This window comes from Microcaecilia unicolor, chromosome 9 (genome assembly GCF_901765095.1).
Source record: "Microcaecilia unicolor chromosome 9, aMicUni1.1, whole genome shotgun sequence".
Lineage (NCBI taxonomy): Eukaryota > Metazoa > Chordata > Amphibia > Gymnophiona > Siphonopidae > Microcaecilia > Microcaecilia unicolor.
In genome coordinates, this window is record NC_044039.1 from 27,258,030 (window position 1) to 27,283,411 (window position 25,382).

Sequence of the window (25,382 nt, forward strand, 5' to 3'; positions counted from 1 at the left end):
ATACTTGATCTTGTGCCCAATTTGCACACCAGGACTGGGCACAGATCCTCGCTATTCTGCAACACTGTGCACATTTTTAAACAGGGCCGCCAAGGGGGGGGGGGGGGCAGGAGGAGCAAAATTCCCCGGGACCAGCACCGGGGTCTCTTTTTCTCTCTCTCCTTCTCCTGACAGGCCCCGAATGATCGGGTCCTGACAGGCGCAGTGAGAGAGAAAATTCTGGCACCAGGCCCCACCTCCAGCACTGCTCTTCGCTCGCTTCTACTGCCTTGTGGCTGCTTTGTGCGATGAGAGGAAAAAGCAGCCGCAGGGGCAGGGCAGGCACATAGTGAAGAGCAGCGTTGGATTCTTCTGCTGAGGGGCCTCGGGATCCTCACCAGCCCAAGGTACCTCAGTTGCGGCAGCAGTGATCCTGGGGAGAGGACGGGAGTGGTGATGATCCAGGGGGATGGTGGCGATCGGGGGGCAGCAGCCCTGGGCTCGGCAGCAGTGGTCCTGCACCGGACCCAGCTCAGTCTATCGGCGGCCCTGTTTTTAAATACCCCTGACCCACCCATGCACCTCCCAAGACCACGTTCCCTTTTGAGTGGCAAGTGATCCAATTTAGGTGTCCATTGTTACAGAACAGCACATAGCTAAAACGGTGCCCAAATCATGATCAGTGCCAATTAAGTGCTTATAAATCCAATAATTAAAACGGAGCCCATTATTTTGGGCACCAACCTGGGATCCACGCCCAAATTTGGGCAACCTTTACAGAATCCGGGGATTAATTCGGTTTCATTAAGCACTTCTTCAATAGGTGTCCAGTTACAGAACTGCCCCTTCTGTTTGTCCGCACTAATTGCAACCAGGGTTAATGTGCGCTAAGGAACATTTGTGTGTGTGTAAATTTTGGAATGCCCATGAAACGCCCATTTCCCCGCCCACCCACCCCCTAACCAAGCCCCTTTTTGACTGTGCGCATTATAATTTAGGCGCAGTGTGATACAGAATATGCTTAGCAAGTTGTGTGCGTAAATTTTTATTGCCAATTAGTGCTCATTATTGCTTGTTAAGACCTATTATCAACGCTGATTAACTTGTTAATTAATACGCCTGGATTTTGGCATGGGATACTAAGCATGATATATAGAATCCGAGGGTAAGCACTTAAAAGACCCCCTTAGTATCTTTTGGCCTCTCTTCTCATCTTGAGCTACCAATGAAAAAGCATGAAAAACCCCTCAACAGCAGATAGCCTGGCAACACATTTCTAATATCTGACTTATATGGAAGCCGTCAAAGAAACAATTCTATGTGATTTGATTGCTTCAGCTGAAACGGGGTAAACTGAACCACAAGGACGCTAACATGATGTCCAAAATTAAACACACAGAAGGAGATTCTATTATATGGCGCCTAAAAAAAAATAAAAAAAAAAAATTGGTGCTGAAATACTACTACTACTACTACTAAACATTTCTAGAGCGCTACTAGGGTTACGCAGCGCTGTACAAATTAAACAAAGAAGGACAGTCCCTGCTCAAAGGAGCTTACAATCTATAGAATATGCTTAGTCGGCACTGATCTTTAATCGGCACCAATTTTAGGTGCCGATTATAGAATTATGCTATTTCAGCTCCGATGTCGGCACGCATCCATTTACTTCAACGAAAACCTGGTGTAAATCTCAGCGCGTAGATTTAGGCGCACTGGGCCATAATCTGTAACTAGGTGCCTAAATTTTGGAATGCTCATGGAACGCCCATTTCCCCGCCTATAACCACGCCCATAGCCGCCGAGAGGGGGGGGGCAGGGGGGACAAAATTCCCCGGGCCTCCAAGGGGGGACCGGCGCCGCAGTCCCACCCGCCCTCTGTCATAGACAGTCTTCCACCGTGCCGGGCCCCCTGCATAGGGCCATCGAGAGACTATGCCAGGCCCGGGACAAGGCTCCCCCCCCCCCCTCACCGCTGCTGCCATCCTTGGTCTCACCTGCCTGCCTCCTCGGCTCCGGGCCCCTTGCATTCGAAGCGGCAGTCGACTCACAGATCACCTCCCTTCGGGCCTTCCCTCCCTGTGTCTTGCCGTCACAGAAACCAGAAGTTACATCAGACGAGGGCGGGACACAGGGAAGGAAGGCCCGAAGGGAGGCGATCTGCGGGTCGACTGCCGCTTCAAATGCAGGGGGCCCAGAGCTGAGGAGGCAGGCAGGTGAGACCGGGGACTGCAGCACCGGTGGCCGGGCCCCCCTTGGAGGCCCAGGCCCAGGGAATTTTGTCCACCCTGCCCCCCCCACCCTCTCGGCGGCCCTGCCCCTGCATTGAAATCAAAGCACCTCTCACCTCCGTGTGAAAGCACTGCAGGCAGCAGATCGCCTCCCTTCAGGCCTCCTTCCCTCCTTGTGTCCCGCCCTCATCTGACAACTTCCGCGAGGGCAGAACACAAGGAGAGAAGGAGGGCCGAAGGGAGGCAATCTGCTGCCCTGCTGCCTGCAGCCCTTTCACACGGAGGTGAGAGGTGCTTGGATTTCAATGCAGGGGGCCCGGTGGCGGGCCCCGTCTCTTGGCGGCCCTGACCACGCCCCTTTTTGCCTCCGCACGTTAGAAGTTCGGCACACTTCGTTACAGAATATGCTTAGTGAGTTGTGCACCTAAATTCTAATCAGTACCAATTAGTGCTCATTATTGCTTGTTAAGTGCTGTTATCAGCGCTCATTAGCTTGTTAAGCCAATTAATTTATGCGCGGTGTTATACAATCCGTGTCGACTTCAGCACCTAAATATAAGCATACTCTATAGAATCTGGGGGACGGGGAATTTTATAACCCAGACGCTAACATTTACGCACGCAGAACGTGCGTAAATGTTTATAATGCTATCATATAAGCATGTATGTGCATGCACACTCTGCTACGTATATACCAGCATGCCATTCTGCAAATACCCGTTTCACTTACATAGCACGTTTTTGCAAGATGAGGCAGGACATAAGTGTGAGAACTGCCTATTTATTTATTGCATCCCACATTTTCCCACCTATTTGCAGGCTCAATGTGGCTTACATATTACCGTGGTGGCGATCGCCAGTTCCGGTATAACAGATACAAAGTGATATAGTAGAAGGTTCATGTGTGATAGACACATTAGGGAATAGAGAGGAAGGGTTGAATTTTGTCCAGGTCGGGTAGTAGTTTCCTTGTGTTGCAGGATCGAGGCATTTAGGTTGGGTCATTGGACTATGCCTTTTTGAATAGGTTAGGTTAACTTACAGAATATTGTAAATAATGTATCTACCACACTTAGGTGCTCACATTTAGTGCTGATACCTAAATGTTAGGCGCATTAATACCCAGTTACGCTAGTACTCTATAAAGGAAAGTAGGCATCTACTACAGGCCCTCCAGATCCCTACTTCTAGGCACCTTGTTACAGAATTGCCCCCCACAGCCAGTAATTTATTTTATTTATGAAATTTCGTACTCGCTCAATCTGAAAATTCTCAACATACGTACTCAAGATTTAAAAAACACACTAAAAACAGTACAGCAGAAAATAGTCAAAATATTACATTAGCTCCATGGAACCTGCAACTGGAGGAGTGGCCTAGTGGTTAGGGTGGTGGACTTTGGTCCTGGGGAACTGAGGAACTGAGTTCGATTCCCGGCACAGGCAACTCCTTGTGACTCTGGGCAAGTCACTTAACCCTCCATTGCCTGCCGCATTGAGCCTGCCATGAGTGGGAAAGCGCCGGGGTACAAATGTAACAAAATAAATAAATAAAAATAATCGTCAAAGACTTTTAAATCTGACAGTCTTATAGGGCGCCATACACTTGATAAAGCACAGTTTTCAACTGTTTCTTAAATGGGAGGTTTTGAACTCGCATCCTTACAATGTCTCTCAGCTCCCAATGGCACAACCTCTACATCTCAAATGCTGCATTAAAATGAATTGTTCCTATTCACCAGAACCCTACAATTGCCACATTGTGTGTGTTATAAAAACAGTCTACGAGAAACGCAAGCTGCTGTGAAAAGATTATCATTAGGAACCAATTTACAGATTGCAAGGCTAACAAAAGCGTAAGAATTCCAGCGTGTTCCTATCAAAACAACTATGGGAAAATGTTTTTCTTCCTGGTTAATGAGTTCCTACTATAATGGAATTGCTTTTGACAGTGTGCATAGAGATAATATGATCAAACTGTTTACACCAAATAGATTTCTCCAGGTGAAAATAAACTTGATGAACCTCACATTCAAAACAGCTCTGCAAAAAAACATCTATTCAAGGCTCCTCTGTTCAAAGGTACTTTTGCCCCAGCTTATGCCTTACTTGGATGACTCAGATCTGGCCTTGAACACAGTCCTGTATGAATCATTTCTTACTCCATGCCCCAAATCCTACACCCTATTTGCAGTCTCCAGTCATCATAAGTGGGTTCATTGCATTAGGGACAGGATTCGATCATGTTGACCGTAGCACCAACGCTCTCTCAGAAAACAGATTTTCTCATAGGAACAAAAAAAAAAAAAAAAAGAGAAAATGCTTAAGACTTTTTCCAGTCATTTACCAACTAGATCACAGAGATGCCACGTCCTGGAAACACAGGAACCAACAAATCCCATCACCTAGATATATAAATATGCAGACTGAAAAACCATTTGCTCCTCCTTCTCCCCATGTTTTCTAAAAATATGCGTTGGATCAAACCAGTTGAGGGCTGGTGCTATATGTTATAACAAAGCAGAACAGAGATCCCTTGTGAAGTGCCTCAAGACAGAAGGAGAAACAGGGAAGGACAGATCAAATACAAACTCGAGGTTAAAAAAAAAAAAAAAAAAGTTAAATCTACCTTTTCACCCTTCAGTTGGTATTTGATTGGTCCTCCACTATTTCTCCTTCTGGCTAAGTACACAACTATGGAATGCATTACCCAAAACCATAAAATCAACCCAGAACTATCTAAATTTTAGAAAATTAATGAAGACCCATCCTGTTCAAGAAGGCCTACTCCCCAGACTCAACCTAACCTATCCATTTATGGTTCTCAGCAAGATTCTCCGACCTTATTAACTTGTAATATATATTCATCTTTTGTTACCTTTGCTGTTTAAATGATACCTATTTGTTTATTACCTTACTTTTACATTGTTTAATTGTACTTTTCTGTATTGTAGTCTTCCCTACGGTTCTACGTAAGCCACATTGAACCTACAACTAGTGGGAAAATGTGGGGTATAAATGTATTAAATAAATAAAGGCATTCAGTCAAACAGAATGCACAGTGGAACCTTTAAGATAGAAATTCCATGTGTGAAGGGGAAGGGAATAGTGGTGGGGGTATACTGCTATCCACCTGGTAAAAAAAAAAACGAACAGATTATGAAATGTTAACAGAAATTAAGGACTCCTTTTACAATGCTACGGTAAGCAATAGCGCATGGTTATCGCAGCTAAAAAGGGCTTAATACGGGATGCGTTGAGGCATCCCGTGGGAATATCTGCGCACGCATACTGTATGCAAAAGAAAGGGCGCATACCTAGGTGCGGAGAGTGAGTGCTAATCAGCGCAACTGCACTGATGTGTGCTAACTGATTAGCACAGGATTAGCATGTGAGCCCTTCCCGCCTACAAAATAGGTGTCCGTAAAGGCTCATGCGCTAATTTTTAATAATGGCCACATTCCGAGACCCGAAAGCAATATAGTAGCGGTGGGAGCATCCGAAGGGGATTTGTCTCCAACTCTGACTAGAGGGGGACCTGTTGCCTCATCTTCCCCATTTAGGGTTATATCAGTGAGAGGACAAGGAGTGCAGTCATCCCTGGTTGAGGGAGCTGCTTCCATAAGCCTGGGAGAAATGAAAAGACCGAATGTGGTGACCATGGAGTCCTTGTGGGACACTAATCAAGGTTTGAATCCTTCCCTTCAATCTTTTTCAAGTACTTTTAGAGGTGAAGTTTCGTTGTTGAAGGAAAACTTTCAGACTGTCAGCAGATCTAGGCCATCAGTTCTCCAAGGTGGGCATTTTGGAAGAAAGAGGTAAAGAAATTGCAGAACTTTGCAATAGTGACTGTGAGAGACAGAGATACTCTTGCCCGTAAGCTACAGTATCTGGATAATCAATCTAGGAAGAACAACTTGAAATTGCTGAATTTAACTAAATCTCCATTAATTCCGGCATTGGATATGCTGAAAAAAAAATATTTCCTAGAGATTTTGGGGCTTCCAGCTGAGGGCTGTCCACCCATAGTTAGAGCCCAATATCTAACGGGAATCCCAAGAAGGTCTACCGAGAGGCCTCAAGTTGAATTAAATCTCACTGAATTTTTGAAAAGCTCTTTAGAGGGTATTACAAAAAGTCACCACATTATTAGTGACATTTGCTCTGGAACCAGAAAGAAAAATTTTTTTACTGTATTTTTGTCATAAATGCAGATTTTTGGGGCTCAAAAGTTCAAATTTTTCCTGATTTGGATAGAGATACTCAGAAAAGGAGACAAGATTTATTGGCTTTGCGGCCTACAGTTTTCTCTCTAGGATATACTTTTGTGTTAAAATTTTCTTTTAGGTGTTTGATATCTATAAATCTTAATAACTAAGTATTTTTTGATCCCAAAAAGCTGTCAGAGTTTATTTCTGTTAAAAAAAGGTGAAAATGTATTTATGGAACCAACTCATGTTTCCGCACTTATAGCCTCAGCTAAATTAGATAAACGCTAAAATAATTTTAGGCATCACCTCTTATTGGAGTGCGATAACTGTTTAAAAAAAAATTTTTTTTCTGTTGTTAATTTCCAGTATTTTTTCCTACATTTTGGACCCCTCATTTATGGACTTGAGTGCCAATTTCCTGAAGAGTGAATCTATTTTACTTTTGGTGTTAAAGTTTTTCCAGAGATAAATTTATACTTATGTATGACACTTCCTAAACAAGATGTTTCTTGTAACAATTTGAATAAGTGAATAAATAAATAAATAAAAAAAAGGTGAAAGAAATGTTTCCTTGAATAACCTTGAGTAGAATACTGTTAAAACTGGCTGCAATAGTTTATCCTCTTCTCGCTGCTTCTGGTATTTTCTTTAGATTTCTAATTGCCTTGTATCTTGGCCCATTGTTTGTGGACTAAGTTTAATGATATTTTTTCCTTTCTTGTGGAATTTCTTCTCCTCATAATGTGTGTAATATTTTCTTTTTGCTATATTTGCTGATTTTATCTAATAACTAATTCTTTGGATGTAAAGATTTGTTGAAAATCCAAATAATAAAAAATAAAAATGGTCTTAGTGTGCGGGAAAGTCCACTTTCCACCGCAGCTTTGTAAAAGGAGCCTAAAGGAAGTCAACAAATCTGGTAACACAGAAATAATGGGTATTTCATATCCCAAGAAGATATTATAAAATGCGGCTCCAAGTGAAGACAGATGAGCAAATTATTTAAAAAAAAAAAAAGAGCGGAAAAAAGAACTCAGTCAAGAATGCTCACATGTACCAGGCTAGGGGGTATGTTTACTAAGGTGCGTTAGCATTTCTAACGCACCTTTAAATTTAAGGCGCATTAAACAAAAATGCACCTATACGTTTCTATGGGCACGTTAGTGTTTAACACGTGTAAACAATTTACGCGCATTAAAAACACCAGCGCTCCCATAGCGCACCTTAGTAAACATAGGCATAGAATTGTACCCTCAAGACAGAACTTTTGTTTCACCCTTTTAGTGGGCTCTCTGTGGTCCCAGTTTAGTGCATTCTATTAACATATTAAGGGGTCCTTTTACTAAGGTGCGCTGAAAAATGGCCTGCGGTAGTGTAGACACGTGTTTTGAGCGCGCGCAGAATTATTTTTCAGCGCACCTACAAAAAAAAGCGCCTTTTTTTGTTTTTTTTTTGCCGAAAACGGACGTGCGGCAAAATCAAAACTGCCGCACATCCATTTTGGGTCTGAGACGTTTCCTCCAGCCATTGACCTAGCGGTAAAGAATCCAGGCGGTAATGACCTACACGCGCCAAATGCCACTTGGCGCGTGTCTGTTAAGCACGCCCAAAAATAAAAAATATTTTTCAGACACGTGCCAAAAATGAAATTACTGCAAGAGCCACGCGGTAGTCGGGCGGTAACTCCATTTTGGTGCGCGTCGGGCGTATGCAGACGCTTACATGGCTTAGTAAAAGGGCCCCTAAGCATTTTTTAGATTAGAAATTGTGGAATTGCTAACATTTCTTTAACTTGATTTATAATTGGACTGGAGGGGTTTTTTTTTTCTTTGGCCAATGATTGCTGTGTTCCAGCCCAGTATATGTGATATGTTAAAGGGATACCTATGATGAAGATGCATGAGATAGACTGGCAAAACAATACTCGTCTTGAATACCTTGAAAACCAGATTGTCTTAGTGTGTCCCAAGGACTGGGTTGAGCAACCCTGGATTAAGGGGTTGAAATGACTCCCCTATGATTAATCTTTGTACTTTTTGAAAAAGTAGAGTATATGCCATGAGGTTACTAAGTAGTACATTTAAAAGAAATAGGATAAACTATATTTTGACTCAGTACATAATTAAGTTCTGGAATTCATTGCCAGAGGATATAGTAAAAGTAGTTAGCATAGCTAAAGAGGTGTAGACAAGTTCCGAGAGGAAAAGTCTAGAAATCATTAATAAGGTAGACTTGGAGAAAGCCAATGCTTATACCTGGGAGTAAGGAGTATGGAATCTACTTTTTGTAATCCTACCATGCACTTGTACCTGGATTGGCCATTGTTGAAAAGAGGATACTGGGCTTGATGGACCTTTAGTCTATCCAGTATGGCAAATCTTATGCTCTTAAAAATGTGACATTATTAGTCATTTGAATTATAGTGCTTCGTGAACAGGGCCTTCCATAATGGTTGACTAGGGCGTAAGAGTCTATGTGATATCCTATATAATAAAAAGCACCTCCAACGTTCTGAAGCTGACTCCGTGGCACTGTGGCAGTGTTCGTAAGTCTGTAGTTCACCATTTCATTGGCTCTCACTGTCCCGCAACATCACAAGACAGAGGAGCCAATAAACGGTCTGAAAAAAAAAAAAAAAAGCCCAACCCGCCTGCCCGGACCGTCATTGCCACACAATTCTCCTCTGTCCCCTGTCCCCCCCCCCCCTGTAGCCACCCAGCGATTCTATTCTCTCCCCTGCCCCCCCCCCTTCCAGGCACCCACCGATTCTCTGTCGCTCCTTTGAAAACCCTGCCCGTCTGTATCCTTCCCTTCCAGTTCGTTCCCTCAGAGTCCTGCCCTCGCGGAGAGAGGAAATGACGTCAAAAGGCGGGACTCACAGGGAACGAACCCGAAGGGAAGGCTACAGACGGGCAGGGCTTTCAAAGGAGCGACGGAGAATCGGTGGGTGCCTGGAGGAGGGGGGCAGGGGAGAGAGGAGACTCGCTGGGTGACTGAAGAGGGAGCAGGGGAGAGAGAAGAATCGCTGAGTGGCTGGAGGGGGGGGGCAAGGGACAGAGGAAACAGTCTCACTCTCTCACACACAGTCACTGTCAAACACACTCTGTCAAACATACACACTCCGAGGAAAACCTTGCTAGCGCCCGTTTCATCTCTGTCAGAAAGGGGCCCTTTTTACTAGTACCTAATAAAGTATCCCAAAAATATATTAAGGCCTTTGATCTTTGTTAAACCAGAATTTTAAGAACTGCCATCACCATATTGAAAATAAAGAAATGTGACTGAATATGACCAGGATTAGGGTATTTAGGGGGTCTTTTACTAAGGCACGCTAGCGTTTTTAGCGTGTGCTAAAAATAGGCACGCCTATGTATCCTTATGGGCGTCTCTAGCATTTAACACATGCTAAAAACACTAGCGTGCCTTAGTAAAAGACCCCCTAAATGTTCCAATTACTGTGAGTTAGAGTAGACTAATGTATCTATTCTTAATTTTAATAGCTTCGGGGCCAATTTTCAAAGGATTACAGCATCAATTGAGAGTTGGAAAACTATAATCGACCTCTTTGAAAATCTTTGAGACTAAGAAGTAGGTAGCAACAGAGAAAAAGTTAAGATAGTAATGATAGTGGAGGAGTGGCCTAGTGGTTAGGGTGGTGGACTTTGGTCCTGGGGAACTGAGTTCGATTCCCACTTCAGGCACAGGCAGCTCCTTGTGACTCTGGGCAAGTCACTTAACCCTCCATTGCCCCATGTAAGCCGCATTGAGCCCGCCATGAGTGGGAAAGTGCGGGGTACAAATGTAAAAAAAAAAAAAAAAAAAAACTCTAGGGAATTAGCAGTGATTTTCAACACTAGGCACCCAACAGGCTTCTAAACCTAAGCAAGAGGTCCTTTTACTAACCGTAGTAAAAAGTGGCCTGTGGCAGTGCAAGCGCGTCTTTGGGCACGGCCTGGGCCATTTTTTTTTTTTTTACTGTGTCTAGGAAAAAGCATCTTTTTTTTTTTAAGGGGCCGGAAAATGGATATACGCTAAAATCAAAACCAGAACGCGTCCATTTTTGGCTTGAGACCTTACCGCCACCCATTGACTTAGCAGTAAGGGTTCACATGCTACGCATTCAGTGACCGGTTGGCACTTAGTCCCCCGAACAAGCTTGTTCGAATAGTGAAATGGAGAACTAAGTGCTTTATTTGCCTGAAGACACAATATTTTACGAATAACTGGAAAAGTAATATTCCATGAATAACTGAAATCACAATGCTGGAAGACACTTGGAGAAGTTAAAGTGCAGTATATATGTGAAAGCTTTCACTACTGGTGTCACATGAGCAAAGGACGCCATTGCTTAAGGCATCGTGATTTGCCATGAGTTACTTGGCCCCCCGAGGAAGCTATATTGCAAAGTGAAACGGAGAGAAATTGCAAAAGCTAAGTAACATTATTTGTTTAAGCAAGTGTTAAACATCACGATTCTGACTTATTTTTCATGGGTTATAGTTCATTTCATTCTCAGCCCACATTTACACACAAGTGGAGTTTTTTACGACCAGTGATAATAACGGAGTCAATGACATGCGGGCATTGAGTACATTTACTGTTCTATCGCCATGCAATGACTACTGAGGTCTTTTTCTCCACTATAAACAAAGGAAAAAAGCCTTCAAACTGATACCACATACTTTCAACACTTTGGGTTGGTTCAGCCCCATTCAGCTCTGTATTAGTATATTTGCTTCGTTGTTTGCTGAATTTTTGTCTAACATCATCTGCATAGCAGTGGCGTAGCCACAGGTGGGCCGACAGTAGCACACATTTAGCGGTAGCTGGTGGGGATCCCAAGCTCCACCAGCTGAAGAGTTTTCTCTGATGTTCTTTATTTATCCTTTTAAACATTTTACAAGCATTTATACTTGAGCAAGAAAAACAGATTAATTTAGTTTACAGAGGAAAATTCTTACAAGAAGCTAAAAGAAAAAAAAACATCTTATCTTAGACCACCATAACGGGGGGAGTATGCCAATAACTCAGGAGAAGAGATTAAAGAAAATAATAAAGTAAGGCTTAACGGATATTACCACTGTATATCTTCATTGCTTTCCTTAGGATTAATACTAATTGGCTTCAAACAGCTTTCGTAATGTTTTTTTGTGCGATAAATTGTTTTAAATGATCCGGTACAAAGAAAACATATTTTATATCCATATATTTTATAATGCATTTACACGGATGAGTTTTCTCTGATGTTAACGAAAATGCTACTCTCCACGATACTAGCACCTGCGCGTGCTCAGTTTTCAGTACATGCCTGCTGCAGACTGCCATGGTGGAAAGAAGTATTTTCCGCCAGCTGAGATAATTTTTTAGTGATGGTGGGGGGGGGGGGGGGGGGAGAGAACACTTGGTGCCCTCCCACTTCTTGCCTAGGCCCACCCAAAATCTGTTGTCTGGCTATGCTCCTGCTGCATAGTGATTAGTTTGAACAGAAATCAGAGCATGGCCATTGATTTTAAGAATAGGAAAATCGGCCATTTTCCAGCTGCAGTAAAAATGGCCTTAGCATGCAGGAAAGGCCTGCATAAGGTCGCACTAACGCCACTTTTACCGCAGCTAAGGGCCCCTAAGTTTAGAAGAATTTTCAGCAGAGAATTTAGGGGTTGGTTTTCTAAGCTGATAAAATAATTGGTAACAGCAAACTCAACTACAGCAGTTATGTTTGACAACAAGAAACTGAAAATAGATGCGTTACGTAAATTACTTACCCACCTTTAGCCGTCCCTGAAGAACCTACAATGAAAAAAAGACAGGAAGATTTTACAAACTGTAAGAGATGAATTTAAAAACACCACTGAACAGTTACGTAGCTTCTAAAGATCCCATGTTGAACCAGGGGCATAGCCAGACACCCAATTTTGGGTGGGCCTGGGCCCAAGATGGGTGGGCAGAAGAACTCTGCCTTGTCCAACAAGTGATTTGGTCTCTCGCTCGCCTGCCCCTCCCCTGTATACCTTGTAAATAGCGGATTTTCACCGGCAGCGAGCAGCAGCTAATACACACTGCTCATGTTGGCCCCACAGCCTTCCCTCTGATGCAACGTCCTGTTTCCGCATAGGTGAGAATACATCAGAGGGAAGGCTGTAGTGCCAGTGCAAACAGTATGTATCAGTCGCTGCTCACTGCAGGCTAAGATCTGCTACTTAAAAGGTATGCAGGCAGGATAGTTGTTGGGAGTTTTTGGCTAGTGGGGCTTGGGGATCCCTGCCAGCCACATCATAGGTATGTTGCTACTGGGTGGGCCTGGGCCCACCCGGGCTCACCCTTGGCTACGCCACTGTGTTGAACTGCAAGGTTCTCCATGGACTTTCCTTTCCAATTAGCAAATAGTTATAATGAGAGAAAAGAAACCCTGCTGTGGAGGAGTGGCCTAGTGGTTAGGGTGGTGGACTTTGGTCCTGGGGAACTGAGGAACTGAGTTCGATTCCCACTTCAGGCACAGGCAGCTCCTTGTGACTCTGGGCAAGTCACTTAACCCTCCATTGCCCCATGTAAGCCGCATTGAGCCTGCCATGAGTGGGAAAGCGCAGGGTACAAATGTAACAAAAATAAATAAATAAAAATAAAATATATGAATCTGGACTTACTTTTTTTTACTTTTATTTTAGGGCTGACTGCACCACAAATACATAAGTACCTATGAACTTTGTACCTACTGTGCAGCAGTGACATAATCTAACTGCAATCAAGATCAACATTTGTATAATCATTCAAGTTTTGTTGCCTTAGTGTTTCCCTAAATCTTATTTTAGCTACCACACTATACCTCAGGTTCATTTGTAACACAGATGACTATTGGGCTCATTTTCGAAAGAGAAGGACACCCATCTTTCAACATAAATCGGAAGATGGACATCCTTCTCACAGGGTCATCCAAATCGGTATAATCGAAAGCTGATTTTGGACGTCCCCAACTGCTTTCCGTCACAAGGGACGACCAAAGTTCAAGGGGGCGTGTCGGAGGCCTAGCGAAGGCGGGACTTGGGTGTGCCTAACACTAGGATGTCCTCGACCCATAATGAAAACAAACAAGGACGTCCCTGATGAACACTTGGACGACTTTATTTGGTCGTGTTTTTCTTACGAACAAGGCACAAAAAGGTGCCCGAACTGACCAGATGACCACTGGAGAGAATCGGAGATGACCTCCACTTACTCACCCAGTGGTCACTAACCCCCTCCCACCCTCAAAAAACATCTTTACAAATATTGATTGCCAGCCTCAGATGTCATACTCAGGTCCATCGCAGTAGTATATAGGTCCCTGGAGCAGTTTTAGTGGGTGCAGTGCACTTCAGGCAGGCAGACCCAGGCCCATCCCCCACTACCTGTTACATTTGTGAAGGAAACAGCAAGCCCTCCAAAACCCACCATAAACCCATTGTACCCATACATAGGTGCCCCCTTCACCCGTAAGGGCTATGGTAGTGGTGTACAGTTGTGGGTAGTGGGTTTTGGGGTGCTCAGCGCACAAGGTAAGGGAGCTATGTACCTGACAGCAATTTATGAAGTCCACTGCAGTGCCCCCTAGGGTGCCCGGTTGGTGTCCTGGCATATCAGGGGGACCAGTGCACTACAAATGCTGGCTCTTCCCATGACCAAACGGGAAGTCCCAAGTCTAGGGATGACCAAATCTAGGTACGACCAAATTTCAGGATTTGTACGTCCTTGACCGTATTATCGAAAACAAAAGATGGACATCCATCTTGTTTCGATAATACGGGTTTCCCCGTCCCTGGATCAGGACGTCCTGCGAGGACATCCAAATCGAAACGACGATGTCCCTTTTGATTATGCCCCTCCACGGGGTCCTTTTACAAAGGCACCCTGAAAAATGGCTTATATATATATATACACATACATATACATATACATATATATACTTATACATATGGACACCAGAGGACCTACATACCATTTGCGGTACTGCTTTTTGCATGAGTTTATTTTCTGTTCTCTTTTTGTGGTTTAGCTCCGTAGCCTTCACAGCAGTAAGGGAAGTGTTGGATACCTGAGATCTCAACTTTTGTGTGCAAGTGATTTGAACGTTATTGGGAGATAGCTGTGGTTGAGGAGGGGGGGGGGTGTATGGCATAGGAGGAAGTGTGGAGTGGTTGTCGGAGCAAGAGAGCTACGAGGATGTGGGGATATGAACACAGGAGTGAAAGTGGGCAGGAAAGTACAAGGACAAAGAAGGGAGATGCTGACCATGGGGGACGATAGGGACACAGAAATGGAAGATGGATGGTAGACATGGAGAGAGAAGAGATATATTAAATAAACAGAAGAACCTGATGAGTGAGTTAAGAGATGACAGAGGGAAGCAGAAACCAGAGCCTGAGACCGGTATGATTTAAAAAAATAAAATGATTGTATGACAAAAGTTAGAAAAAAATAATTTTAGTTTATATTTTGTGATTAGAGTATGTCAGATTTCAAATGTACATTTTGCCAGAGCTAGTGTTAAGACATGGCTAGAACCCAGAGCAGAAATCTGGGAGGGGAACCCAAAGCCCACTACCAGGCTACACTTTCTTCAGCTTCCAGCAAGCATGGGGCTCTCTCTGGTCAGGGGCAGTTGCCCTAGTCGCACTCCCCTAACACTATCCCTGGCATGTGCCATCTTTATATTTTGCACAGGACAGAAGTAAATGCATCTTTATCTACATCTCTGGTGTTGTACTACATAACGTTGAGGCTTGTGCAGTTGGAGTCTGAGGCAGAGCTTGCGGGGATGAGGATGGGGACAAAGCTCATGGGGCGGGAACGGGGGACAAACTTTGTCCCCGTGTCATTCTCTAGTCTGAAATGTGCAGCGCTGGCTTAATTAAAGTTTTGTGTGAATACATCTGAACAAGAAAATACCACAGTCGTCTAGCCAAGATCTCCTCCTTAACAAAAGCTTCATTCTCCAGAATCAACTAGCAGTATTCACGTAGGTCTGATTCATCAAGATCTTGGCAGTGCCCTATATGACTGCCTCAAAGGCTTTAGAGATGTACTTGACATCAAATTGCTTGTGAGAAAGGAGACTTGTGCTGCAGACTGGCACATAAATCTTGCTGCATCTCAGCTTCGTGGCTTCAGTCATTAGAAAGAGAAAGGGGCTTGGAACAGGGGAACTGGTTACAGAGATATAAACTGAGGACAAAAAAACATATTGGAAGCAACATTATGGTCACACATAGAAAGAGTCACTTCTTATGAAAATTTAAAGAGAGAAGCAGGCTACTGTGTCACATTTCCTGGAAACGGAGATAACAGCAGCAGCGTTCAGAGATTTCTGTTGGAATCTCACTATCCTGCTTATAATCGAAATAGAAAAATGCCTATATTGTGACCCAAATCGGGAGATAGACGTTTATCTCACAAAAACGAATAAAGCGGTATAATCGAAAGCCGAATTTGGACGTTTTCAACTGCACCCCGTCGCGGATGCGGACAAAGTTGATGGGGGTGTGTCGAAGGCGTGGTGAAGCCGGAACTGGGGCGTGGTTATCGGCCGATCAGAGATGGGCGCCTTTCGCCGATAATGGAAAAAAAATATGCGTTTGTAGCGAGAATTTAGGGCACTTTTCCTGGACCCTGTTTTTCCACGAATAAGGCCCCAAAAAGTGCCCTAAATGACCAGATGACCACTGGAGGGAATCGGGGATGACCTCCCCTGACTCCCCCAGTGGTTACAAACCCCCTCCCACCACAAAATATGCCGTTTCACAACTTTTTATTTTCACCCTCAAATGTCATACCCACCTCCCTGGCAGCAGTATGCAGGTCACTGGAGCAGTTATTAGGGGGTGCAGTGGACTTCAGGCAGGTGGACCCAGGCCCATCCCCCCCCCCCCACCTGTTACACTTGTGCTGGTAAATGGGAGCCCTCCAAACCGCCCCCCCAAACCCACTGTACCCACATGTAGGTGCCCCCCTTCACCCCTTAGGGCTATAGTAATGGTGTAGACTTGTGGGCAGTGGGTTTTGAGGGGGATTTGGGGGACTCAACACACAAGGGAAGGGTGCTATGCACCTGGGAGCTCTTTTACCTTTTTTTTTGTTTTTGTAGAAGTGCCCCCTAGGGTGCCCGGTTGGTGTCCTGGCATGTGAGGGGGACCAGTGCACTACGAATCCTGGCCCCTCCCACGAATAAATGTCTTGGAGTTATTCGTTTTTGAGCTGGGCGCTTTCATTTTCCGTTATCGCTGAAAAACAAAAACGCCCACCTCACAAATTGTCGAATAAAACATGGACGTCTATTTTTTCCGAAAATACAGTTCGGTCCGCCCCTTCACGGACCCGTTCTCGGAGATAAATGCCCATGGAGATAGACGTTTCCGTTCGATTATGCCCCTTCACGTTAAATTAATGAGGCTTATTATCATGGGAGCCCCCTATAAATAGGAAACAGATACTGTAGTTACATTTCTAAAAATAACAAAATGTATTTTCCTAGGTAGCCAATGGATTATAACAGAAAGGAGAGTAAATAAGTTAATTCTAACAATTTTGATGCTGTGTTTAAATTCACTTTATTTATACCCCACATTTTCCCGCTAGTTGCAGGCTCAATGTGGCTTACACAAAACTGCAGGAAAGAGTACAGTACAGTACAGAAAAGTACAATTAAACAATGTAAAATTAAGATAGTGAACATATAGCCATCATTTAATTAACAATATGTAGATGATAATAAAGATAATTAGTGTCCATGAATCTTGTTAAACCAGGAGTTATTGGCTTCCCCTCTTATTTAGAAGAGGTTTGAAATGGGATGTAAATGCTCTGGGGACATTTTACCAAGCTTGGTGCTAAACACCGATTCCTATGGGTGCCTCGGTGTTTAGCGCAAGCTAAAAACGCTAGCCCACTTTAGTAAAAGACTCCCTTTATAAGTAAACTAGTAAAAAAGGCCCGTTTCTGTGAGCAATGAAACGGGCGCTAGCAAGGTTTTCCTGCGGCAGTGTCATGAGGTGTTTGGAGGGCAGCGTCAGGAGGGTGCAGGTGGGTAGTTTTTTTGTGGAGGGCGGCAGCTTCGGGGTCCCTGCAGATCAGGTGCTCAGACGGCATTCCTCCCCCTGCGTAGCGGTGTTTGTCGCTGTGCGTCGGGGAGGGGTGGAGGCCCTGCGTAGGTTGCTGTTTCTGGCTGTGCGTCGGGGGGGGGGAGCGTCGGAGGGCGGTGTAACTGCCGATTGGCTGAGTGTCATAGCCCCGCCCTCCACGTCATCACAGACACGGGGCAGACACTCATGGGATCTTGCAACTACAAATTTATGTTTAGAATGTTGGGGTTGTGAATTATGTGTGGATGGGGCGTGGCTGAGGGCGGGTCTATGAGTGAGAGTGAGTGGTGATGACAGCCTAGAAGACTACAGGGCTTCAGTGTTTCCCTGCCACACAGTGAGGTTCAGAACGTTGGAGGTGAGAATTATTTATATAGATATTAAAAAACAAACAAACAAAAAAAAAAAAGCTCAGCTCCTAAGGGGCCCTTTTACCAACCAGTGGTATGTAGAAATATGCAGTGCAATACAGGCCAATGGCTCAGGCTAAGAACTAGGCCTGTAAAAAATCAAAGATCATCTCTGACACAAAATACATTTCACTGCAGCAAATGCTGAAGTGAGTTCTCAGAAAGCTGACAGGGATGGGGGAATCTGCTCTGTAAATAATAAGGGGACCAGCACCTGCGAGAAGTCATGAGCGAAGATGTTCTGGCTAGTGGAAGATAGGAGTAGGTCAGGTGCAAGTAGGATGAGAACATCCAAAATGGGGGCTGGAGGAAGGCTTGGGAACATGTGAAGTCATTCTTATCAACTGATAAGGACCAAAGGGTTCTGGTGAGAAAGCTAGGGTCCATTGGAATGAATAGAGTCTGAAGGGTATCATAGTAGATGACAGTAGAAAAAGACATGCACGGTCCATCCAGTCTGCCCAAGAAGATAAATTCATATGTGCTACTTTTTTATTTGTACTGTCCTCTTCAGGGCACAGACCGTATAAGTCTGCCCAGCACTATCCCCGCCGCCCAACCACCAGCCCCGGCACAGACCATATAAGTCTGCCCAGCACTAGTCCCGCCTCCCAACCACCAGCCCCGGCACAGACTGTATAAGTCTGCCCAGCACTAGCCCCGCCTCCCAACCACCAGCTCTGCCACCCATTCTAGGCTAAGCTACTACTACTACTACTACTACTATTTAGCATTTCTATAGCGCTACAAGGCGTACGCAGCGCTGCACAAACATAGAAGAAAGACAGTCCCTGCTAAAAGAGCTTACAATCTAATAGACAAAAAATAAATAAAGTAAGCAAATCAAATCAATTAATGTGAACGGGAAGGAAGAGAGGAGGGTAGGTGGAGGCGAGAGGTTACGAGTCAAAAGCAATGTTAAAGAGGTGGGCTTTCAGTCTAGATTTAGAGGTGGCCAAGGATGGGGCAAGACGTAGGGGCTCAGGAAGGATCCCTTCCTTCTGCACAGGATTCCTTTACGTTTATCCCACACATGTTTGATGAGGTACTTTGTCAAATTCCTTCTGAAAATCCAGATACACAATATCAACTGGCTCACCTTTATCCACGTTTGTTCACCCCTTCAAAGAAATTTAGTAGATTGGTGAGGCAAGATCTCCCTTCACTAAATCCATGTTGACTAATTAATCCATGCTTTTGAATATGCTCTGTAATTTTGTTCTTAATAGTCTCTACAATTTTGCTCTGCACCGACGTCAGACTCACCAGTCTATAATTTCCCGGATCTCCTCTGGAACCTTTTTTAAAAATCAGCGTTACATTGGCCACCCTCCAATCTTCCTGTACCACGCTCGATTTTAAGGATAAATTACATATTTCTAACAATAGCTCCGCAAGCTCATTTTTCAGTTCTATCAATACTCTGGGATGAAAACCATCCAGTCCAGGAGATTTGCTACTCTTCAGTTTGTAGAACTGCCCCATTACATCCTCCAGGTTTACAGAGAATTCATTAAGTTTCTCCGACTCGTCAGCTTCGAATACCATTTTTGGCACCGGTATCCCACCCAAATCTTCCTCGGTGAAGACTGACGCAGAAGGCTGAAGAGAGAGATCAGACTGCACCTGCTGTGTGAAACGTTGTCCCATCATGATCCAGAGATGAATGCCTAATTTGCCTGTACTGCCTTTGGGTAAGATACTGATGCTAATAAACTACATTATTATATCTACTGACTACTGGGTTTCTTCCTAATTATGGAGCTTGCCACTGCCCAGACTGTGTAAAGCAGTCATGAGCAAATACAAGGTCAGAGTAATTAAGTATTTTATGGGGATATGCAGTCCTTTTCAGGGTAGTAGAAATCCCAGTGCTTCCGCTGCCCAAACCGTTCTGGCAGACCCAATTATATTCAGGTAAAAGGTAGCCCACGGTGGCATCGGCGCATGGGATTGCCACGCAACAAGGCCACCTTTTACCACCATGGGTAAAAGTGGATTTTTTTTTTTTTTTTGCAGGAAGCAGTAAATGGCCGTGCGGTAATTCAAAAATCGACCCGCAGCCATTTACTACTGGAGCCCTTACCGCCTCGGTGAGGGCTGCAGCAGTAATTGGGCAGCACTGCCTAATTACCGCCAGGCAGGCCCACTCCGCACCCACTGGCGCCAGAAAATAAAAAAAATATTTTCTAGCCCCGGAAATGGCGCACAGCACATCAGGAACTGCTGACAGGCTCCTGGGCGAGACCAGCGGTAGAACCGATTTGCTGCATGCAAACCAGCTGTAATAAAAAGGCCCCTAAATTTGTGGCCCTATTTTCAGTCATAGAAGTCTTAGGTGTTCAACCGAAACTTTCATCTTAATTCAGGAGCTTAAAATTATACTCAAATAGAATAGAATTATTTATAATCCGCCCTTATCTGGGCCTAGCATTCATCTGTCTGGGTTTATGAACCTAATTCTGAAAATCAGTGCTGTTCCTAACATTTTCCCTGCCTTGAACCTGCTCCTGTTACCACCCACTTTTTATGCTCCTAAATTTAGGTGTTCAGTGAAATTTTGAGTATCAAATTAAACACTGAACCCTAGTCAATTTTCAAAGAAGCCAATTTAGGAGCATAACTCCTTTGAATATCAGGCCCTTAGAATTTCCTTTTGCAAGAAAATATTCCTCCCTAATACAGAAAAATTACAGTATGAGCTGACTACATAATATAGGGCCCCTTCTCTCTGGAAAAACGAGGACAATTAGAAAGCCATGTCTGAACTAATTAGCAGCTTCCACTGACTGTCCTTATGCTCTCCTGGCTGGTTTGATTCTGAGAAAAGAATTATTATAACAGACAGAAAGGGAAGAAAAATGTTTTTGTAACAAAAAAAATAAAATAAAATGCCACTTGTGCTACCTAATGTCAGAAGATAATCATATCCAAGGTTTCTAAAGAATAATCATATTTAGAGGGGATTCATAAAGAGGCATTAGGGCTTTGTTAATTGACCCTTACTGCAACTTAAACAACTCTAATGCTGCTTTTCTAAAATTATTGTGGTGTTAAGTCACCACTGGTTAGTGAGTAATGAAATGCAAAATATGCAAATGTATGTTTTGCACCTCATTACTATACAATTAGGCTAACGTGACTTGGGGAGATACACCGCAAGTCACACTAGGGTCTTCAAAGCACGATAAAATAATCCCAGCTCTTGGCCACTCTGGTTGCCGTCCTCCAAATGGCACGACTACCGCTAGGGGTCATATAAGGATTTCCTTAAAGGGAAATATGACCCCTAGCTGTTGTTGCACAAGACTACCACTAGGAGTGCCATTTGGATGATGATGCTCATAGTGGGCAGAAGCAATTTGGCATCATTGCTGCCTAAAGAGCCCCCAGACCCCTGGACAAACCCCCCCCAACCCTCCCTTGACCACCAATGACCACTTAAGATAGCCACTATGGAGGGGTGGGGAGGTCTTGGGAGTGACCTTATGTTGAGGGGCTTAAGTCAGGAGGGGATCCAGAGATGCAGGCTGGAAGCATTATGCGGCCCGATGTTCCAAGACCACAGGAATAACGCTGCTTGCGAGGTGGCTCGCAAGCAGCCTTATTCTCTTGGCCCAGGATTCAACCTGCAGTACCAGGATCCCATAGGTTGCTGAATCCCGTGGGGTATCAAGGTGCAGTAAAAGGGTGAACTTTTACTGCACCTTGATGAATTCCCCCTTAATGTGTTTAAACCTTTATCACTCAACACATAATTAAGCCCTGGAATGAATTGCCAGAGGATGCAGTAAAAGCTATTAGTGTAGCTGGGTTTAAAAAAAAAAAAAAGGTTTGTACAAGTTCCTAGAGGAAAAATCCGAATATGGACTTGAGGATAAACAGCATGAAATCTATCTACCTTTTGAGACACTGCCAGGTACTTGTGACCTGGACTGGCCACTGCTGGAAACAGGATCTTTGGTCTGACTCAATATGGGACAGTTTTCATGTTCTTATGTTCGACAGATTGAACAGTCAGCCTTAACTATGACTGGAAGCACAACCTAAATCCAGCCAGATACAGTAACTCAGCCAAAGCTAAAAATGAGAACAAACATAATGAAACATTAAAGCTTGACAAAAAGTACTTTCAGCTGCTAGTCATTAAAATATGTCAAAGGCCAAGTCAGTGAAAAACCTTATTACTGGTATTAAGATCGGGACTATGAATTCCCTAGCATGCAATCTGAAGTCCTTTTAAGCTCAATATTTTTAAAAGGACAAGGTAAAAATGTTGATTTACCTTTCCAAGCCAGAGTTCAAGGTGAGTTACAGTAAAATACATTGAGAATTTCCCTCCCCTAGAAGGTTACAATCTAAGGGGCCCCTTTACTAAGCCGAGTAGGTGCCTACATGAGCCCAACACTACCACATGGCTCTTGCAGTCACTTCATTTTTGGCATGCATCCGAAAAATAATTTTTATTTTTGTTCTGGCTAGTCGAAGATAGAAGCACATCCGTTACACACGCCAAGTGGCATTAGGCACGCGTAGGTCATTACCTCCCGGTTAACGCACGAGACCTTACCGCTAGGTCAATGGTTGGCAATAAGGTCTCAGACCCAAAATGGACGTGCGCCCATTTTCATTTTGTCACATGTCCATTTTCGGCAAAAATTTTAAGGCGGCATTTTTTTTGCAGGTGCGCTGAAAAATGGATCTGCGCACACCCAAAACATGCGCTTACGCTACCGCAGGCCATTTTTCAGCACACCTTAGTAAAGAGGACCCCTTAATATGCGATCGTCGTCTTGAAACTGACAGGGAACCTCCCTTCTGCTGAAAATAAAATGTGCCTTGTGCCAGTCTGTGTGCACAGACCATTGCATTAATTAGGAAACCCCCTCAACTTTTTAACGGAAGTTCAAGATCTTCAAGACAGAATTGCCCCTCCCATTAAAAAAAAAAATAACACAGAAACTGTGTTAATAGGACTTCCAAACAACTGAGCAGGATGACTGTTAATACTGCTTTTTCCAGTGCCTTTTATAGCCCATTATGATGTGCCAAAACAGAGAGCTGAAATATGGTAAACAGCAGCCTTAGGAGTGTGCTCAGGCGCTGAGAAGACCTGGCAAGATTTCACTGCTCTACCATTAACCCTCTGCTGTAACTGGATGCTTTATGGTACCCTCCTGCACTAATAGCTCATCTCCCTTTTGCTCTTCAAATGTACCGCCATGCATGTTAATGGCTCCCACGGTACTTTATTTGCTAATCAGTTCGAATGCATACTGCATTATTATAGAGTTGATTTTTAGAAATTGCCCACACTGTTATTTCAGAAGGTTTCCGCAGGACGTGCAAGACTGCTTTGACAAGGAGCTAACTAACTAAATATCACAGCAAAAGGACGGGAAAACTAAAATAAAAATGCTATCACCTGTGAAATTAAACCATTGGAGCTGGGACTACCTTAGGCATGGGAGGAGTAGCCTAGTGGTTAGTGCAGTGGACTTTGATCCTGGGGAATTGAGTTTAATTCCCACTGCAGCTCCTTGTGACTCTGGGCAAGTCACTTAACCCTCCATTGCCCCAGTACAAAATAAGTACCTGAATATATGTAAACCGCTTTGAATGTAGTTGCAAAAACCTCAGAAAGGCGGTATATCAAGTCCCATTTCCCTTCCCTTAGGAGGGGGAGTGATAAGGACTGGTGCTGCTATCTCTTTACCCTTTCCATTCCTTATTTAATATTTTACCCCTTCCAACATTTACATGCCAACAGCCCCAACCCTGCTTAAAATAATTCAACACAAAAACTGGAAGTAAACAGTAGGCTGCAGCTTTGTTTATTCACAATGCTTAAATTGGTAACTTTAAATCTGAACAGTAACACCCCAAGCTACACTTCAAATGTTATGAAATACCCCACCTCACAGCTAGTTGCCTTGTCAGCTAAGTAGCAAGTCTATCACCGATCCATTGCCGCCAATCTCAGTTCTCACAGCTCCACCTTGACACCAAGAGCCCTGATGAAGGCATGGGCCTCCATGCCCATTAACAGGGTCTTGCGACCCACCCTGATAATCTAATCTTGTCACTTATGACTCATCCCCCATGAGGCACAACCCCTGTAGCTCGGATGTCCGCCACTGTGACAACCCTAGCCACCCACCGCCAGATACCCATTCAACCTCCCAGGATCCTAGCCCATGACCAGCTAAGCATATTAAGCAGCCAGCAGCCCATCCCCTAAGAGCACTTGCCCAATAGAATCCTGAAGGTCCAGTGGGGAAAACAGTTTAGATTTAAAGAGGCCAATCCCCTGACCCACCATGGAAGTGCATCATCTCCTATGCAAGCACAGCCCACCCAGAACCGCTCCAGGCGACCCACACTTGCAGTTTTGCTAAGTGTGTCAGCCCAAGGTTAATTGAACCCTTCAAGACAAGCTTTCAGACTTGTCTGTTCTTTGGAAAAACAAGCTTTTTCAATCTCACCTATATAATAGCAAGAAGTGGCAAGCAAAGCACAGTTTTAAAAGGACTGCAGATGCTCTGAAAATTCATTTATTCCTTCAATGGCAAAAGTAATAAATACCCTTGGGAGGATAGATAAAGTAGGTTAACAGTGGCTATCAAATTGCAATTATAAATTGAGTATGTTGACTGGTTTAAAAAAAAAAAAAGTTAACTTTTCTGATCCTCCCACTTGAACAGCTCCTAATTCCTGTTTAGTTTTATGATTTCAAACCTTCAGCTACTGCCCCCCATCCACAGATACCAGGGATCAGCTTCGGCATAGGCGGCTATTTCCTTTCTCCTCCGCTATAAAGGTCCCCGGTTGCCGGAACGATCGCGGAGAGTTGATTTGCCAGAGCTGGAATCCCAGAATATAACCTCCGTGGCAGAGATGCCAAGGTGCACCGGGTGCTCGGTCATTCCCAATATTGAGCAAACTCCTTCACTGCATTCAGAAGGGGTACTGGATTCAGTTTAGTGGCCCTTAATCATGTTCAAAAATTAACTCCCTACGATACGGGCAATGCCGAAAAGAACTCGGCTACAATCCCCAGAAGATCGGACCAGGAAGCAGCTCCGTCACGTTTAGCGAGACAGCCGAAGGAAAAGAAAACCGGGAGCCGACAATATAGGGAGGGGGAAAGGGAAGAAAGAAAGAGAGAGAGTGAGCCAGTGATCCCTTCACTTACCCCTGGACGCGGACGTGGAGCAGCCGCAGCCCATCTCCCCCGGCGGCGTGCTGGGGAAAGAGACGGGGAGGAGGCGGAGGCTCGTGCAGCCAGCGAGCCCGGGAGCCAGGAAAGCTCCCAACCCACTACCCCTCGTTACCATAGAAACCAGCACAAGCGGCCCGCCCCTCGCACCCTCTCCACGCCCCATTGGCTACTCAAAGCGGCGGCAATTTAAAAGAAACATTCGTGCGGCTAATAAAGGACCGG

At 44.4% G+C, this 25,382-nt stretch overlaps 1 long non-coding RNA gene across 1 annotated transcript in view; it reads right to left on the bottom strand.

Moving 5' to 3' along the window:
• Nucleotides 1-25,181, bottom strand: part of LOC115477698 — a 50,059-nt gene extending 24,878 nt beyond the window's left edge. Inside the window, exons 1-2 of the long non-coding RNA XR_003943364.1 lie at nt 25,134-25,181; nt 12,187-12,207 (exon numbers count right to left, since the gene is read on the bottom strand). This is a non-coding gene — a long non-coding RNA (uncharacterized LOC115477698). The remainder of the gene's footprint in view (nt 1-12,186; nt 12,208-25,133) is intronic.
• Nucleotides 25,182-25,382: the final 201 nt, after the last annotated feature.